The 15,515-nt window shown below is 39.4% G+C and overlaps 1 pseudogene across 1 annotated transcript in view; it reads left to right on the top strand.

The window, feature by feature from the left end:
* LOC148047297 (uncharacterized) overlaps positions 1-15,515 on the top strand; it is a 68,692-nt pseudogene that overhangs the window by 48,667 nt on the left and 4,510 nt on the right. The window contains exons 10-15 of the transcript XR_015695833.1: positions 6,719-7,576; positions 9,921-10,097; positions 13,580-14,073; positions 14,322-14,436; positions 14,550-14,617; positions 15,248-15,377. The product of XR_015695833.1 is annotated as an uncharacterized LOC148047297 (transcript). The remainder of the gene's footprint in view (positions 1-6,718; positions 7,577-9,920; positions 10,098-13,579; positions 14,074-14,321; positions 14,437-14,549; positions 14,618-15,247; positions 15,378-15,515) is intronic.

The raw sequence follows: 15,515 nt of genomic DNA, 5'->3' as shown, positions 1-15,515 counted from the left end.
GCAAAACCACATCAGACACCTGTACAATAAGGTATCTTATTAGTAAAGCCTCCTATACTACCACTTCCTACAATACTAGACCACACAGTATCAACATAAGATACCCCTATGATAGATAGAACTTTCAACTTTCTAGGTTCTATAATATCTCAAGACTTCAAATGGACACCTGTTCTGACCCCCCTCCGACCTGAAAATCACCCAGACACAGGCTTGGCTGTTTACCACTCTTTAATCGCGGCTTTATCAACTCCTTGGCTGAAGGCCCAGACACGACTCGCATGCAAGACTAGTTGAAAATCCAACAGAAACAGATACACGACAGACAGAGTATTCCAATAATGTTTCAAACGGTTGTGTCTTGCAAATGACTCCTCCCACTTCTTTACTTATATACTCTCTTGGGAGGGGCCAAGCCACAACCACCTGGGCTTAATTATCATCTCTGAGTCTGCCTCTGCAGCTGCTGCTTCCGTTTCTCCACCCTTCTTTGGCATCAGGAACAAACTGCCTTGAGTTCTCCCCATTGCTCCATGCCTCAGGCTCCTCTTGGTGGCCAACCAGCCTCTCTGGTCCCTGCTTTGAGTCTGAACCCTGCCCAGGGTCCTCCACATCTTCCCTGGCAGACTCATATGGTTCCTCGCTATCCAAGTCCATCAATAGCTCAACCAGATCCTGCTGGGCCACAACAGACATCTAACATCAAAAAAGCACAACAAAGAACGTTCTTTCCGTGCCAACACAGAAAGCTCAAACTACCCAAGGAGCTGCTGATACAGTTCTACAGAGGAATTATTGAGTCTGTCGTCTGCACCTCTATAACTGTCTGGTCGGCTCTGCAACCCAACAAGACAGACACAGACTTCAACAGACAATTAGAACTGCAGAAAAAAACAATTTTTACCATCCTGCCTGCCGTTTGAGGACCTGTATACTAAATGAGCCAAGAAAGAGGGCTATGAAAATATCTATAGACCCCTCACAATCCTAGATATACATTATTTTAACTTTTACCCTCAATATGATGCTATAGGGCCGTTATGGCGAACCTATTGCATGCGTGCCAGAGGTGGCATGCGGAGCTATTTCTTAGGGCACGTGAGGCATTCCCTTTACAGCTCCAGGTCCATGCGCATGCTGGCCAGCTGATTTTAGCCTTCATTTTCGCTCTTCATGTGATCTTGATTCTATCCCTCAGTTTATGTAGCCTAGAACTGTGTTGGCTTTTTTGGCAGCTGCTGCACATTGCTGGCTCATATTTAAATGGTTGTCCACTAGGACTCCAAGATCCCTCTCACAGTTACTACTATTGAGCAAAGTACCACCTATACTATACTTGTACATTTCATTTTTGTTGCCTAAATGTAGAACCTTACTCTTTTCATCATTGAATTTCATTTTATTAGATAATGCCCAATTTTCAAGTTTGTCAAGATCCTTCTGTATCTTTAGCCTATCTTCTGGAGTGTTGGCTATTCCTGCCAGCTTGGTGTCATCTGCAAATTTGATGAGTTTCCCATTTATTCCCTCATCCAAATCATTGATGAAGATGTTGAAGAGTACTGGGCCTAAAACAGAGCCTTGGGGTATTCCACTGAATGCTTCCCTCCATGTAGATGCAGTTCCATTGAGGACTACACGTTGAGTGTGGTTGGTCAGGCAGTTACGAATCCATCTGGTGGTGGTGCTGTCTAACCTACATTCTTCTGCTTTATCTAGTAGTAGGTTATGGTCTACCTTATCAAATGCCTTACTGAAGTCCAAGTAAAGTATATTGACGCCATTCCTCTGGTCCACTAATTTTGTCACTTTGTCAAAGAATGCAATAAGATTAGTCTGGCATGATATGTTTTTGACAAACTCAAGTTGGCTTTTGGCTATTTCTTTGTTTTCTTCTAGGTGTTCGCTAATTCGTTGCTTGATTATCTTTTCCAGAATCTTTCCTTGTATCGAGGTCAGGCTGATAAGTCTATAGCTTCCTGGATCTTTTTTTCTTTTCTTTTTTGAAGATGGGAACCACATCAGCTCTTTTCCAGTCCTCTGGCAGTTCCCTGGTGTTTCCTACATACCTTAGTTAGCTGACTAGCAAAAAGTTCGTCTACTTCCTCTGCTTTGTTGGGTGGCCTGTAGTATAGACCTATGGCAATGTCATTTTCCCGCAACCTTTAATATTGACCCAAACGCATTCAAGATAGTTCTCATCATTGTTGTGCTCTATTTCTGTAGAGATGTAGTTATTTCTTATATATAGTGCAACTCCACCTCCTCTTTTATTTGGTCTATTTCTTTTAAATAATTTAAATCCTTCTAGTTGTATGTTCCATTTGTGGGTTTCATCCCAAGTTTCTGTAATGGCAACAATGTCGTATCTGCCCTTATTTACTTGAATTTCTAATTCACCCTGTTTATTCCTCATACTCTGTGCATTGGTGTATAGACATTTGAATCCATTTTGATTGACCCTGTGTTTACTGTCTACATAACCTGTGTTATGCCTGACTGCCTCTACTTTCTTGCCACTTGTATGATTCGTGCACATAGTATGGCACTCCCTATTAAATGCTTGGTTTTGCTTGACAGCAGGAGTGATAATCTTATCCGCACAAACATCTATGTTACATGCACTGATAACCCTATAAGTTTTAGATTGCTAGGGACAGAAATGTTCTGTATCAATTAATTCTCTGTCCCCGCTGTTCAGTTTAAACTTTTATCCAGAAAATCTGTGAATTTAATGCCAAGTAACTCAGTCCCTTTCTTGGATGGGTACAAACCATCTCTTTTGTACAGTTTTTCATTAGACCAGCTGCAGGCATCATGACTAATAAAACCAAAGCCTTCCCTTTTACACCACTCCTTTAACCACACATTAAACTCTACTACATGCTGGCCCTTCACTTTTTGTTCCTTATATACTGGTAAAACCTCTGAAAAGATAAACCTACAACTTACACTACTAAGTTCATACCCCAAGCTCTGGAAATCATTCTTCACAGAAAGTACATCTTTTTGAGACATATCATTTGTGCCAAGATGTATAATAGCATCAACGTCACAGTCCTTACTTGCATTCTTGACTATCTTAAGAATACACTTCGTGTCTCTGCTGGCAGTAGCACCTGGCAGACACCTCACCTCTTTTAAAACCTCCATATCCTCTCCTAAATTTACATCCCTTACGATTGAATCGCCAACCAGAAGATGACTTCTCTTTTTACATACCTTGATCTTCTTGTGCGACTGATGTGTGATACCTGGGTCCCCATTTCGCCTTTCTTAAGAAAGTTCTTCATTTTGGACCACGATCCCCTTCTTATTTGAGAGTGAGAGCTTATGCACTGAAGACAAATTCATGTTGTCTAATCGCAGTTGGCCTATAAACACCCTATCCTGCTGAGACTAAACTTGTGTCAATGTAGCGAGCAATCAGTTTCTTTGCCTACTTTGGTGCATTTGCAGAAAACAGGCCTAAAGTGGAGGAGGAGCCAACGCTGCAATGCTACGGATGTCCTGTCTCGATGCTCCGAGACCGCAGCCGATACTTTTGTTGCTGTTTGGTCCAATCGGACCTAAACTGTCCCGAAGAGATGGTGAACAGGAAGAATACGTCTTGCTGACCTCAGGGGCATCACAAAGTCCCTGATCAATGCAAGAGAAGTTCTTCAAGCCAGCGACAAAAAATCCAGCCAAGGTTGATGAAGTCGGGGCGGCTCCAAAAAGGAAGGATACGGAAAGAGAAAGTGTTTCCAGCTGGTGAGGAACTTTTACTGTTTTAAAAAGAGACTGCCTATAAAAAACTTAAAATTAATTTAAATTGGAGAACAGAAGAATCAAGTGGTGGAATTAAATTTGGAATGTTTTTGGACAGTGGTTATCTTCCTTTTTAAATGCTATCTTCATGGACGGAATTTATGCAAGCCTTTTTAAACAAATGGATTAAGTTTTGTTCTTCTATTTTTTTTCTTTTATTATTCTCTGTAATCTATGGACTAAAATTTTCCTCTTTCATTACTGTGGGTGTTCTCCTAACCCATTTAAAAATTGGACTCTTTTTTCTAATTTGAAATACAAAAAAGATACAAAAAGAAATAAGGAAATTTGCAACAATAACACTGCTACTCAGAGGCTGGAAGGTTTGTGTATTGGAAATGGAAAACTTTTTTTTCTTCACTGATTGTTTTGGCTTGGCACTACATGGTCTCACTGCTTGGTTATAGAGAGTGATAAGAAGAGAAGCATACAGATGTCCCTTTGAAGTATATCTTTAACCAGAGAAAAGTGAAAACAAAATGTTTTTGTGAATCTATGCTTAATTTTATTAACATTCCAAGCTAGAGCAGCTGTGTTTGTTAGCTGGAGATAATGGCACAATTTCAACAGCAGAAACAAACCTTAAGCTTGCAAAAGATATTTTCAGAAATACAGAAATTATCAAATACATATGAGAGGATAGAGAAGAAGCTGGAAGACTTAGAGCACCTAACGGAAAAATATGATGAAGAAATTGAGGATTTTTATCAAATGGAAAACGTGGTGGTTAAAACCCAAAAAATCGAAGTGGAAAATGAATATAAAGAAATTAAATATGCTGATATTTATGGTGATTGGTTTGCCTCTGAAAATGGAAAGAGTGGAATACTGAAAGAGGTATTAAATGGAGGGGAAATCTATCCCAGATGGCAAGATGCAGAAGAAGAAGAAAAACCAAAGAATCTATGGATTTAAACAGAGAAAATTTATTAGCAATAGCATTGATAACACTACTGACAATCAAAGATAAGCTGACTAAGGAAACAGAAGAAGGGCATCAAGATTACATGAGAGATCTTATAAGCAAGGAGTTGCTAACAGGAGTCCAAACAAAGTTGATAAGGAGATGATTAGAGGACTGGCACCACAAATGGCAGAAGATATGAGACTGTTTTGTTATTGGAAAGATACAGGTTGATAGATGGAAGAATATAATTTAAAACTAGTTAAACTTAGTGAAATTTATTGACAATAGATATAGTTTAAATAAATAATTGATATGTTACTAATGTATACAATGTGTAGTGTTATGATGAGTATAATTGGATATGAATATTGAATGGTACCCATGTAAGGAAGATTAGAAATCCCTTTGGATTATATATAAAGGTTAATAATAAAAAGAACCAAGTTAAATACAGTTAAAGTTTTGATTATTAGGGGGGAAATGTTATGATACAGGATATAGTTAAATAAAGGAGGGACAAGAATAACAACGTATATATTGATATGGGTATAACATAAGGAAACTGGATGTAAATTCTAAACAGGGATTTGGAAAGGAGGATTAGAAAATTTTGTTATTAAATATTATGGATGTTTAGCTAGAATAGGACATAAGGATTTAGTGTTAATGGAGGATTTTAGAAGTAATAAATGAAAGGCCAGTATGTGGTTATGTATTAAATCTTGCTATATTTTATGATGAAGGATGTTTAAACAATTATAGTCAAATGGAAATGGAGATATGATGGTAACATGTATAAATATTTGAGTTTAAATACTTGAGTTAATATGAATTATGTTTGTTGACTGTGGAAGAGATGCATGAAAGTCTTTTTATAACCAACTGATATAATTTCTACAGCATGTAAAGAAGGATGTTGTGTTTGTTTTAAACTAAAACTAAAAATAAATAAAAAAACAGGCCTAAAGTAATGAGAGATCATGCAAGATCAGTAGCGTGAAATCTTGCACTACTGATACTGTATGATCTCGCACTATATACTTTAGGCCTCTGCTAACTGAAACCTGCACGAGATCCAGGGCAATAGGTTTTGCAAACAGAGGAAAGATCTCTTTGGTTTCAAACACTTTTGCCCAGATCTCATTCAGTCCTCAGTTCATAGAGAACACAGTCCTAAAGTACTAGCATGAGATATTGCACTATTGATCTCACGTGATCTCGCACTAAAGTAGTTTAGGGGCCTGTTCTCTGCGGACTGAGAAGAGCCCTTGAAAGCCGATGAGACTTTAGGCAGTGAAATATCCTTAACCCACCCCAATAAATCTTAGGTTTTCTCCTAATTCCTCTTTAGATGTTTCCCCTGATTTTTCATAACGCAAAACTGACTTTGAGTGAGATTTGCATATATAGAGATAATTGCAAGAAAAGAGATATTTTCTAAATATTTTCAAAGCTTTCATGACTCATGAATATAAAAATCATATCCATATCACAGCACTGTAGTCATGCAAAATATAACATAATGGAGTTTCAGAAAAATTCAGAAGACAATTCATAGACTTTCTACAGTTTGATCTTTTTCTTTAACCTTATCATTTTCCTTTCTCTTTTGCTTTGAAGGTAATAACGGGCAGGAGAATCAAGATTCCTGTGAACTGTTCCAAGTGATCAATGCTCAAGATGGAACAGAGAACTTTGAAATTCAAATGGAATTAGAAAGCCATGAAAGAAACTGGCCAAATAATTGGAATCAGGAAAGCTCATCTTCCACTGATGCTCTGATGCATGACTTTCTTGCCCAACAAGAGAAAATAAGGAAAAAATATATTGGGAAAAGTGTGAAGCTAATTAAAGCTAAATTACATGTAAACGGACACTATTTAACCCAAAACAAAAGAGAAGATACTATAAGAACATACAACAGAGAAAATTGCAATGGGACATTCATTCTTTCTCTTGGAAATAACTTCTGTCCATCTCAAAAAGTGATTCACACAAAAGAATGCATGGTGTGTGGAAAGACGTTTTCTCAAAATGGAGGTCTTCTTCGCCATAAGATGATCCACACAGGGGAAAAGCCATATAAATGCATGGAGTGTGGAAAGACTTTTGTTCGAAAATGTGACCTTCTTCGCCATAAGCTGATCCACACAGGGGAAAAGCCATATAAATGCATGGAGTGTGGAAAGACCTTTGCTCAAAATAGTCATCTTCTTTGCCATAAGGTCATCCACACAGGGGAAAAGCCATTTAAATGCATGGAGTGTGGAAAGACCTTTGCTCTGAGCAATAGACTTGCTACCCACAAAAAGATACACACAGGGGAGAAACTGTTTAAATGCACAGAGTGTGGAAAGACCTTTGTTCGAAATAGTAATCTTCTTCGCCATAAGATGATCCACACCGGGGAAAAGCCATATAAATGCATGGAGTGTGGAATGACATTTGCTCAAAATGGAGGTCTTCTTCGCCATAAGATGATCCACACAGGGGAAAAGCCATATAAATGCATGGAATGTGGAAAAACCTTTGCTCGAAATAGTCATCTTCTTCACCATAAGATGATCCACACAGGAGAAAAGCCATATAAATGCATGACGTGTGGAAAGACCTTTGCTCTTAGCAGTAGACTTACTACCCACAAAAAGATGCACACAAGGGAGAAACTGTTTAAATGCATGGAGTGTGGAAAGACCTTTTCTCGAAATCATAGTCTTATTTCCCATAAGATTATCCACACAGGAGAGAAGCCATATAAATGCATGCAATGTGGAAAGAGCTTCACTCTGAAAGGTTATCTTACTTCTCACAAAAAGATCCATGTTCGGGAGAAACTATATAGCAATAACAATTCCACTTAGGGTAGGAGGAGCCAATGTCGCGACAACACAACGTGTCATCTCGATTGTCTGAGACCGCCATTGACACTTTTGCCACTGAACGGTCCAGCACGACCTAAACCTTCCCGGATAGATGGTGATCAGGAAGGCAAAGTCTTGCTGGTCTCAGGGACACCGCAAAGTCCCTGATTGACCCAAGGGAAGCCCTTCAATCTGGCGACAAACGGGCAGCCCCCAGGCTGATGAAGTTGGAGACGGCTCCTGAAGGAAGGAAGTGAAAGTGAGTCTATCGGGTGAGGTTTTTTTTTTTACTCTGAGAAAGGTTGCCCAAAGAAACTATTGTTTATCACAGCAAAAGATGATGAACCCCATCATCAGCCCCAAAAATTAAAGAAGTGAATGAAAATATAGAAGATAAAGACAAGACAATAGATGAGCTTATTAATGGAGCAAATATGGGTGAAAGCGGAAAGAAGGGAAGATGGAAAAGTGAACTTGACAACTTGGAGCTTTATCCCAGATTTCAAGATACAGGAGGGGGGGAAAGGGTGATAATGCTTGAGTTAAGAAAAGAAACCTATTCAGAAATAAGTTTGACAACCAAAGACAAGCTAATGTTAATAATTCAAGGGCAACGAGACTATTTGAGAGATCTTTTAAGCAGTAAAGTGCGGAGAGAAGTTTATAAAAACTATAAAGGAGCTGAAAAGAGAATTGATATAACAACTGGCAAGTGAGATAAAACTGTTTTGTACTTGAAAGATACAGGTTGATAATCAAAGTTCACGATAAAAAGTTAGCTAATTTTTGGTGAATAATAAATGGGGATTTCGGTATTTTGTAGACTATTTTAGATTATCATTGAATGTTTATTTGTTAACATATAATTAACTACAACAACAATAATGAAATGATAACCTTAATTAGTATAAGTAACCTGGCTATAAATTTTAAATTGGGACCTGGTGAAAAGACCTATACATTTTATTAATAAATTTTTGTTTATATCTTGTTATAAAGGTATAATTAATTTGGGTCTGAAGAGAGGAGATGTGATATAAATAGTAAATAATTTTTTCGTTAATCACAATAATAACAAGGAAATGTTAATGGATATTTTTGGTGATTAATAAGTAGGAATGTTAGCATTTTCTAGATTGTTTTAGATTCTTATTAAATGTTCATTTTGTTAACATATAATTAACTACGATAATAATAATGAAATGATAACCTTAATTAGTAAAAATAACTTGGATATAAATTGTAATTTGGGACTTGGGGAAAAAAACCTATACATTTTATTAATAAATTCTTGTTTAGAGCTTGCTATAAAGGTAGAATTTCTTTTGGGCCTGATGAAAGGACAGGTGATATAAATAGTAAATAATAACAAGGAAATGTTAATGGATAATGTTTAATGATATATGTGTGTGTTGTACTAGTAAAAGCAAATTGAATATAAGCTTTAAATTGTGAGTTGGGGGGAAAGTGGGGGAATGCTTAAATATCGTACTAACTGATTTTGTTTCAGAATATGTTATAAAGATATAATGTTATTGGAGGTTTATTGAAATTGCGAATGAATGCCAGTAGGTGGTTGTGTCTTTAAATACAAATGATTTTAGATAAAAGCACATTTAAATAATTGTAATTAAATGAGAATTGTGGTACAGTGATAGTAAAATACATTTAAAAAATTCTTTGATTTAAAATGTACAATTCAATTTGAATGAAGTATATGTAATGATTGTGGAAGAAACGCATGAAAGGTATTTGTAACTAATCGACATGCTTTCTACAAGATGTAGTGAAACATGATTCTTTTGTGTTTTTGTTTAATTAAAACAATAAAACTTTTTTAAAAAACCAATTTCTCTTAGGGTTATCTACCACTCCACAATGCTTCATAACACTCTCTGAGCAGTTTAGAAAGTTAGCATATTGTCCCCAATTTACTGACCTCAGAAGGCTGGAAGGCTGAATCAACCATGAGCTATTCAGGATCCAGCTCCTAGTTGTGGCCAATTAGCTTGTAGTACTGAATTCTAACCACTGCCCCACCATGATTTTATATTTTTACTATATTTTTGGGACTGTAAGACGCTCCAAAGTATAAGATGCCCCCAACTTTTGGGGAGGAAGACAAAGGAAAAAATGTGCCTCTCACTTCCAACAATCTATCACCTTGCAGCAAACACCATACAGTCCGGTCAGCTTCAGCACAGCCTGATTTAACAGGAGCAGCTGATTGGTGGTTGGATCTGCCTCCCAGAATATCTCTAATAAGCTGTTCCAGGCTGCGGGTTTCGCAGGCACTACCACCTATCACTGCCTCCGCAGGCTCAATTTTTGGCGTATTCCAGGTGGTAGCAATCCCTGCTGCCTGCAACAGGCGGGAAATGTAGCATGCAGAGGCCAGAAATGGGGTATGCGAACACCAAAAATGCGACATGCGGAGACTAAAATGGGGTGGGTGAAGGCGGCATTGGTAGCATTGATGGGTGGAGGCTATCCCCGCAGCCTGGAACAGCTGATTGGAGGTAATCTGGAAGGTAGATCCAACCTCCAATCAGCTGCACCTGTTAAATCAGGCTGTGCTGAAGCTGACCAGGCTATTTGCTATTTGCTGCAAGGAGGTAAATTGCTGGGAGGCAGAAGCCGAAGGGTGGTGGCTGGTGGGTTGTAGTATTTGTTCCCAAAGGCTGAAGATGAGTGAAAGTAAATCAATCCAAGGATAGCATAATCAATGGCAGTTTATTGATCAGCATCAGAATCAACAGCAGAATCAACAGCAACTTTATTGAGCATCAGACAGGATTTTTATAATTTCTCAGTTCTCACCTACTTTATGTGTTATTCCATTATTGGTTAACAAATCTCCAAAGTACAGTAATTGGTTAGTAATTGGTTAGTAATTACATCATTGGTATTCATGAGAATGTACATGTTTTCACACACAATGAAAGAATCAAATGTTATACATTCAAAGCAGCAAATGTTACAGGTTATACATTGTTTCATCCTGTCTCCTTGCACATGCCTGGGAACACTGCAAGCAAAGAATTGCTGAAGTTTGCTATCACATGTAACCGCAGTTCCAAGAACCATCCAGATGAGAGCATTGTAATAACCCTACATTTGGTAAGCGGGATTTCGGCAACATTCACTCTTTAAGACCCAAAGACATTTTCACCAACTTTTTGGGGGGCAGGGGAAAGTGCGTCTTATAGTCTGAAAAATACGGTGGGTGTGGACACATTGTGCCTTTCTGATCCAAATGAAACAAGATTGAATCCAACAAAATGAAATTTAATGTGGAAAAAAGTAAGATTTTACACATGGGCAGAAAAAACAGATTACATGAAACCTGGCTCAAAAACAGTAACAATGAGAGAGACCTTGGAGTCCAAATGATTACTTAAGCATAAGTCACCTATGTGCCGCGGCAGCCAAAAAAGCCTAATACAATCCTTATTGGAAATGGAGGCATAGAATCAAAATCACGTCAAGTATACTAGTACCCCTTTATAAAGCATCAGTAAGGCTACACCTGAAATGCTGCATCCAGTTTTGGTCATCACATTACAAAAAAGAAGTTGAGCCTTTGGAGAAAGGCCAAAGAAGAAAAGCTAAGATAATTAAAAGCTTGCAGATTGAAACATATGAAGAACAGTTGCAGGATTTGGATTTGGCTAGTCTACAGAGAAGAAGGATTAGGAATGACATGATAACAGTATATCAGCATTTCAGAGGATGCCACAAAGAGGAGGGGGGTCAGTTTATGTTCCAAAGTAGCAGAGGGCAGGATAAGAAAAAAAAATCGATGTGAACTAATCAAGGAGAGTAACAACCTGGAATTAACAAGAATCTTCCTTACAGTGAGGACAAATAACTTACCAATATTTTAGAGGGGTGGGGAGCAGGCTCATTGGAGGATGAGGTTTGAGGGAGGGGGCCGAGTGCACAGGGGCAGCAGTCTGGTAGTGACCAGTTGGGCTGCCTCATAAACATATTTGGGTGAGAATGCCTATACACTTTATTGGTTATCTCTTGTATTTCCTGTATGTGTAATTATGTAGGGAAGGTTAAAAGAAATGTGCTCAGATCCTCACAAGTGTTAGACTGAACAATGAACTTTGAACAATTAGCACATGATGTTTTATTTATGTTGAAGGTACTATCATTTGAAGATGAGCAATGCTACTTGTACGTGAAGAATGAAAAACTTTTTCTTAAGTTTGTTTATTGCAGCTTCCATTTGGAGGGGGTAAGGTTAGGATTGGGTGTGGCAACCTGGGTGGGCGTGGCCAGCTTTACACCGCTCATTGGACATTGCCAAGAGCCGAGGTGGCACAGTGGTTAAATGCAGCACTGCAGGCTACTTCAGATGACTGCAGTTCTGCAGTTCGGCTGTTCAAATCTCACCGGCTCAGGGTTGACTCAGCCTTCGATCCTTCCGAGGTGGGTGAAATGAGGACCCGGATTGTTGTTGGGGGCAATATGCTGACTCTGTAAAACCGCTTAGAGAGGCTGAAAGCCCTATGAAGCGGTATATAAGTCTAGCTGCTATTGCTATTGCTGATTTCAAATATTGTTTTTCAAATATTGCTCGTCAAAGTTTCTGAGTCAAATTGGAAAATAAAGAAATAGATAGAGATTGATTTTAACCACTTTTCCCTCTATTTAAATCGCCAATGTAGCAAATCTATATTTGTGTCCATGGTGGACGAGTCTTTACATCCCAGTGGAGTCTTCAGCTATTTTTATTTGCTTTTCTTTTTCTTTTTCTCTGTTTACTGATGATCTAATGCTATCTTATAAAAATAGTTTTTATTAAACATTTTAATCTTTAAAAGCAGAAAGAAAAACAGAACAATAAAAAAACAAAAAACAAAACATACATAACAATGTAAGGTAATTATACAGCCTTCTGTATTGGCTTTCATGTTTAGCCTTTATAGTTCTCCATTCTGCATTGCCTTCCTATTGATTTCAACTTCTCCAATGATATAACAAGAGTAGTACTAACATAGTATTAATTATTTATATCGCCGTTATATTTACATTCTCTATTTACTGTTTTGGCTTTGACCAGATGCCCTCTGCCTTCCCTTCCAACACAAGGCAGCAGCACAGCCGATCACACTTTCTATTTTGAGGTCATTGTGAAGATAAGTGTTTTTGCAGGTGGGAGAGAATTGGAGCAGCAAAAGCCCCCTGCCCACCTCATCAAGGGGCAATGCATTGTTTCCAACCCTCTGACAGTTTCCCCATTGGGAGAGGCCCCAGAGAGACCATCTGGTAGCTTCTCTTGACTGTTAGGAGCAGCTCCATCTGCTTTTACCTGCAGCCTCACTCTTGCACCCAAACCACCTTTTCCCTTCCGTTCCTCTTCCTTTCCCTCTTTCTCTCCCTTTATATTTCCCCTTTTCTCCCCTCCATTCATCACCTCCTTTCAACGCTCCCCCCCACCCCCCTTTTCCCTTCCTCTTTCCCACTCTTTCCAGAAACAATGGATGGAAACTAATCAAAGAGATGAGCAACCTGGAATTAAGGAGAACCTTCCTGCCTGCGAGGACAATTAATCAGTGGAAAAAGAAACCTTCATCACTGGAAGTTTTTAAGAAGAGATGGGATAGCAACTTATCTGAAATGCTTGAGCAGCAGGCTGGACTGGAAGATCTCCCTCCCGGCCCTATTCTATTCTAGAATTCCAATTGTAGAATAGAATCTAGCTCCATGGGAATGGGAGTCCTTTAAGCAAATTCAGATGAGTTTCAGCATTTAAGAAAAGAAGGAGACATTACAGCGTCCTTCCTGCTTTTCCCCATTGAAAAATCTCCCTTTCTACTCTTCCTGCTCTATTCAGATGATTCGGATTGCACCAGGAGGGACCCTCAGGCGTGAGAAAGGAACAGGCGCTTCCCCTTTGGGCCACTAGAGGGCGAAGGTTTCGGCTGGCTTTCCAGAGGAGGCTGCAAAAGGAGGGACATCCCTGAGCCTTCCCTCTCTAGAACGTAACACTCGCTCTCCTTAACCCTTGGAGTTCCGCAGGCGCTGAAAAGGCTGCAGGAGAGATTTGCATGGGAGGCATCGAGACCTGATGTTGTGTGGGGACTCTTCCCATGCGAAGAGAGGCCGTGGAGAAAGAGAGACACGTGCCCAGCCCTCCTCCGGGTTCAGTCCCGGATTGCATGCATGATGGAGGAAACCACCATGCGGTCAAACACTCAAGCCTGGAACTTCAGGAGCCTCCAATACCGGGAGGCTGAAGGTCCCCGAGGACTTTGCAGCAAGCTCCACAACTTTTGCAGGCGATGGCTGAGACCAGAAAAGCACACCAAAGCCCAGATGCTGGACCTGGTGGTTCTGGAGCAGCTCCTGGCTATCCTTCCCCCAGAGATGGAGAGCTGGGTGCGGGAGTGTGGAGCAGAGACCAGTTCCCAGGCAGTGGCCCTGGTGGAAGGCTTCCTCCTGAGTCAGGTGGAGGAGAAGAAAGAGCAGGTTGAGTATCGGGTGAGACACTTTACTCTTAGGGAGCTCAAAAGAGAGTAGAAAATGTGTTTGAATTCTTCACCCCTCCTTCCCAAACTTCTCTGGCATTCATAATAGGTGATGTTCCTGCAGGACATTGTTCCATTGTTTTCTCACTCAACCTCACTGATGGATTCTGGGGTCTTTGAGATTGAATTCTGAATATAAGAATTCACTTTATTTTGTGTGATGCATATTAATTCTTCTTTTTTTCTTCCTCCAATTTGAAGTGCTGCAATGTGGACATCAGAGACCCTGAGGGAAAGAAGAATCCATCAAATCCCCCTCAGGAGCTATTTTGCAGGAGGATCCCTTGGGAAGATTCAAGTCGGGACACCTCAGGAGGTAATTGAAGGATCTTCAGATTACCCACCTGTTTTACCTTCACTATCCCTTGTCTTCTATAGAATACCTCTTCCTATTTTGTTAATTATGCATTTTGAAATTATTCCTTACAGAGAAAGAAGGAGTGAAGTTTTCGGGAATTTATAATGGAGCTCAAACAGTGGTTGAACCTCCAAATCAAGTAAGAAAGGGGGAGATTGTTAGTTTCGTATTCTCCCTTTGCTTCAGGAAGTAAAGCAGGTGTGCAGAGTGCTCTCTCCTTCTATTTCTCTTCCTTGTTTGGACTGGATTATTTTTGTGTTCCTGAGCTGCATAGAAAGCATAATAGTAGGTTCAAGTTGCTCTCAATCAGCATAGCTTCCTCTGTAGAATGTTACTGGGACATGATGGTTTGTCCTTTCTACCCTCATTCTGTTTAGGAAATGTTTTTTAAAGACCACTGGTTAACCTGTTCTGCTAGGTCCTCCCCCAACTATGAATTTACAAGAAGTAAAAGTGATTGTCCACTAGGACTCCAAAATCTCTGTTGCACTTACTACTGTTGAGCTAGGTATCACCTGTTCTATGTCTTTGCATTTCCCCCCCCCCCCCCTGAATGTAAAACCTTACATTTCTCGCTACTAAATTTCATTAGTTAGATAGGGCTCAAGCTGTTGATCCTTCTTTATCTCAAATTTATCTTCTGGAGTGTTGGTATTCCTGTCTTGTCTGCAAATGTGATGATTTCCCCTTTTATTCCCTTGTCTAAATCATTGTTGAAGATGAACAGATCTTGCGAATCTTCCTGTTCTGTTCTTTTTTCCATGTTCAGGAGAGTCTTGTGTCTTTCGAGGAGGTGGCTGTGTATTTCTCTGAGGAGGAATGGTCTCAACTGCATCCTGACCAAAAAGTACTCCATTCTGAAGTCATGCTTGAAAACCATAGGAACGTGGTCTCTCTGGGTAAGAGTTTTCTAGTCCCCAATCAGAGAATTCAAGAAGACAGATTATAGCTAGTTTTTTATTTAAAAACCACTAATCATATATTGTCTCCTGGAAGGGAAAAGGATCTGGCCTTCCCGTACTCCTAGGAAGAAAAGA

This window comes from Thamnophis sirtalis, unplaced genomic scaffold (genome assembly GCF_051295495.1).
Source record: "Thamnophis sirtalis isolate CommonGarterSnake01/CBP01778 unplaced genomic scaffold, rThaSir2_p1.2 scaffold_3, whole genome shotgun sequence".
Classification (NCBI taxonomy): Eukaryota; Metazoa; Chordata; class Lepidosauria; order Squamata; family Natricidae; genus Thamnophis; species Thamnophis sirtalis.
This window is presented reverse-complemented; position numbering and strand designations above follow the sequence as displayed.